This window comes from Hordeum vulgare, chromosome 2H, assembly GCF_904849725.1.
Source record: "Hordeum vulgare subsp. vulgare chromosome 2H, MorexV3_pseudomolecules_assembly, whole genome shotgun sequence".
Taxonomy (NCBI): Eukaryota; Viridiplantae; Streptophyta; class Magnoliopsida; order Poales; family Poaceae; genus Hordeum; species Hordeum vulgare.
In genome coordinates, this window is record NC_058519.1 from 499,175,390 (window position 1) to 499,180,338 (window position 4,949).

Consider the following 4,949-nt stretch of genomic DNA (forward strand, 5'->3'; position numbering starts at 1 on the left):
AATTTCAAGCAACTTGATCATGAACACGTTGCACAATCTTGGGAGAGGATGGAGTTAATGATTAGAAATTGTCCTGCTCATGGCTTGAGTTTGTGGATGATTATACAAATCTTTTACGCTGGTTTGAATTTTGCTTCTCGCAATATCTTGCACTCCGCCTTAGGTGGAACATTCATGGAAATCACGTGGGGAGAAGCTACAAAACTCCTAGACAATATCATGACCAACTACTCTCAGTGGCACACTGAAAGGTCACCTGCTAGCAAAAAGATACACGCTATAGAAGAAATTAACTTTCTTAGTGCTAAGATGGACAAGTTGATGAATTTGGTTGCTAGTAGAAATGCTCCTTTAGATCCTAATGACATGCCACTATCTTCCTTGATTGAGAGTAGCAACGCTAGTTTGGACGTTAATTTTGTTGGTAGGAACAATTTTGGCAACAACAATGCTTTTAGAGGAAACTATGTTCCTAGGCCTTTTCCTAGTAACTCCTCTAACAATTATGACAATTCCTACAACAAGATCTTAAAGTGCTTGGTGTGACTCCTCTTGAATCTTTGTTTTCGCGTGTCAAACATATTGATGAAGGGGCAGGATATGAATCCACTTTGGTTGAAAAACGCCGCAATGGTTCGGAGTCGACCTATCTTGATGATAAAGGTGTGGAGAGTGGAGTATAAGAAATCAAAATATTGGGTAGTAATGAAACTCCCACTTTGGATTTCAAGGAATTCAATTATGATAGTTGCTCCTTGTTTGAATGCATTTCCTTGATGCAATCCATTGCAAACTCTCCACATGCTTATAGCCAAAGCAAATCCTTTACCGCACATATCGTAGATGCTATGATGAAATCTCTTGAAGAGAAACTCGAATTATAAGTCTCTATACCTAGAAAACTTCATGATGAGTGGGAACCTACTATCAAAATCAAAATCAAAAACTATGAATGCAATGCTTTGTGTGATTTGGGTGCTAGTGTTTCCGCGATTCCAAAGTCCTTATGTGATATTCTTGGTTTTCATGAGATTGAAGAGTGTTCTCTTAATTTGCATCTTGCGGATTCTACTGTCAAGAAACCCATGGGAAGGATCAATGATGTTCTTATTGTTGCAAATAAGAACTATGTACCCGTGGATTTCATTGTACTTGACATAGATTGCAATCCTTCATGTCCCATTATTCTTGGTAGACCTTTCCTAAGGACTATTGGTGCTATCATCGATATGAAGGAAGGGAATATTATATTTCAATTTCCTCTAAATAAGGGCATGGAGCATTTTCCTAGAAATAAAATAAGATTGCCTTATGAATCTATGATGAGGACTACTTATGGTTTGAGCACCAAAGATGACTATACGTGATTCCATCACCTTATGCCTAGCTAAGGGCATTAGACAATATCGCTTGTTGGGAGGCAACCCAACGAATCTATCCTTTTTCTTTCTGTTTTGTGTTTTCCACACTTTCATAATTCTGTTATGATTGTGTTTTTGTGTTTCTTTTACATTTGTACCAAGTAAAACCGTTATGATTAGTCTTGGGTATGATTGTTTGGTCATGTTGGAAAAGACAGAAACTTTCTGCTCACGAAAAGAATTTTCATTTTTTTTATGTAAGAGCTTTTGAGTTGATTCTTTTTGCTGCTGATTTCAACACACATTCTTCATACTTCCGTAATGTTTCAGAATTTTTGATGTACCAGAAGTATACGAAGTATACAGATTGCTACAGACTGGTCTGCTGTTAACACATTCTGTTTTTGTTGAGTTGGTTGCTTATTTTGATGAAACTATGGATAGTATCGGGGGGTATTAGTCATGGAATATTGAAAATACAGTAACCCAACATCAACATAAGTAGAATTTAAGTTTGCTACAGTACCTAAGGAAGTGGTGGTTTGCTTTCTTATACTAATGTTATCACGAGTTTCTGTTTAAGTTTCGTGTTGTGAAGTTTTCAAGTTTTGGGTGAAATTCTTATGGACAAAAAGATAAAGAGTGGCAAGAGCTCAAGCTTGGGGATGCCCAAGGCACCCCAAGTTGATTCAAGGATGCCGTAAAAGCCTAAGCTTGGGGATGCCCTGGGAAGGCATCCCCTCTTTCGTCTTCAATCCATCGGTAATGTTACTTGGGGCTATATTTTTATTCACCACATGTTATGTGTTTTTCTTGGAGCGTCTTGTATCGTAGGAGTCTTTTATTTTTGTTGTGTCACAATCTTCCTTGCTGCACACCTAGAGAGAGAGATATGCACTCACCGTGATTTTGTCGAGCTTCACTTATATCCTTTGGTTAGGCAATTCAGCTCACATGTGTTTCACTTATATCTTTTGAGCTAGTGATTTTTGCTCTATGTGCTTCACTTATATCTTTTAGAGCACATAAGCGCGTGGCTTGGTAGTTGGCTTATGCTACGAAAGTAGTCTCAAAAGGGGTAGTTATCCAAAGGGATATGAAAACTTCCACCTTCATGTGCATTGAATAGTTAGAGAAGTTTGATTCGTCTCAATTAGTTTTGAGTTGTGGTTGTGGTAATATTGAAGTTATACTAGTAAAGTGTCGTGGATCTAGAAATACTTGTGTTGAAGTTAGTGATTCCCGTAGCATGCACGTATGGTGAACCGCTATGTGATGAAGTCTGAGCATGATTAGTTTATTGATTGTCATCCTTTGTGTGGCCGTCGGGATCGCGCGATGGTTTATACCTACCAACCCTTCCCCTAGGAGTATGCGTTGAATGCTTTGTTTCGATTACTACTAAAACTTTTGCAACAAGTATATGAGTTCTTCATGACTAATGTTGAGTCCATGGTTTAAATGCACTTTCACCTTCCACCATCACTATCTTCTTTAGTGCCGTGCAACTTTCGCCGGTGCACAAAACCCACGATTAGCCTCCCTCAAAACAGCCACCATACCTACCTACTATGGCTTTTTGAAAGCCATTCCGAGATATATTGCCATGCAACTACCACCATGACATGTGCCACCACTTCTACATTGCCATTGCATGATCATAAGATAGCTAGCATGATGGTTCCATTGATGTCTATGCCATGCTAGATCATTGTCACGGTACACTACCGAAGGCATTCCATATAGAGTCATCATTGCTCTAAGTTTTGAGTTGTAAGTGTGATGATCATCATTGATGGAGCATTGTCCCATGTGAGGAAATAAAAGAGGCCAGCGAATCCCATTTACAAAAAGAGGACAAAGATGCCCACCAAAATAAAAAAAATAAAAAATAAAAAAGAGAGGCCAAAGAGCCCACCAAAAAAAAATGAGACAAAAAGAGAGAAGGGACAATGCTACTATCTTTCCACACTTGTGCTTATTAAGCACCATGATCTTCATGATTGAGAGTCTCTCGTTTTGTCACCACCATATAACTAGTGGGAAATTTTCATTATAATACTTGCCTTGTATATTCCAATGATAGGCTTCCTCAAAATTGCCTTAGGTCTTCGTGAGCAAGCAAGTTGGATGCACACCCACTAGTTTTCTTTAAGAGCTTTCACATACTCTTAACTTTAGTGCATCAATTGTATGGCAATCCCTACTCATTCACGTTGATATCTATTGATGAGCACCTCCATAGCTCGTTGATATGCCTAGTCAATGTGACCATCTTCTCCTTGTTTGCCTTGCAGCCTCCACAACACTCCATTCCACTTATAGTGCTAAAACCATGGCTCACGCTCATGTATTGCATGAGAGTTGAAAAGATTTGAGAAAGTAAAGGTGTGAAAACAATTACTTGGCCAATACCGGGGTTGTGCATGATTTAAATTCGTTTTGCAAGGATGATAGAGCATAGCCAGACTATATGATTTTGTAGGGAAAACTTTCTTTTGGCCTTGTTATTTTGAAAGTTCATGATTACCTTGCTAGTTTGCTTGAAGTATTATTGTCTCCACGTCAATAGCAAACTATTGTTTTGAATCTAATGGATCTGAACATTCACGTCACATAAGAGGAGTTACAAAGGACATCTATGCTAGGTAGCATGAAAGCATCAAAAATTCATTCTTTATCACTTCCCTACTCGAGGACGAGCAGGAGTTAAGCTTGGGGATGCTTGATACGTCTCAAACGTATCTATAATTTCTGATGGTTTCATGCTGTCATCTTGTCAACTTTGGATGTTTTATATACCTTTTATATCTTTTTTGGGACTAACTTATTAATTCAGTGCCAAGTGCCAGTTCCTGTTTTTTCTGTGTTTTTGACTCTTTTCAGATCTGATTTTGGAACGGAGTCCAAACGGAATAAAATCCCCGAACTAAAATTTTCCAGAACAGAAGAAGATCGGGGGACTTGAGGGCCAAGGCAGGAGGCCCACAAGCCCTGACGCCGCGGCCAGGGGGGCACGGCAACCAGGCTTATGGCCGCCCTGGCGCTCCCCGACCCTAGCTCTTTCGCCTATATATTCCCTCAAATCCCAGAAAAAATCAAGGCGTCCACGAAACCACTTTTCCGCCGCCGCAAGCTTCCGTTTCCGCAAGATCTCATCTGGAGACCCTTCCCGGTGCCCTTCCGGAGGGGACTTTGGAGTTGAAGGGCTTCTACATCAACATCATCGCCTCTCCAATGACTCGTGAGTAGTCCACTTCAGACCTACCGGTCCGTAGTTAGTAGCTAGATGGATTCTTCTCTCTCTTGGATCTTCAATACAAAGTTCTCCATGATCTTCATGGAGATCTATCCGATGTAATCCTCTTTGGCGGTGTGTTATTCGAGATCCGATGAATTGTGGATTTGTGATCATATTATCTATGAATTATATTTGAGTCTTTGCTGATTTCTTATATGCATGATTTGATATCCTTGTAAGTCTCTCTGAGTCTTGGGTTTTTTTTGGCCAACTAGATCTATGATTCTTGCAATGGGAGAAGTGCTTGGTTTTGGGTTCATACCGTGCGGTGACCTTTCCCAGTGACA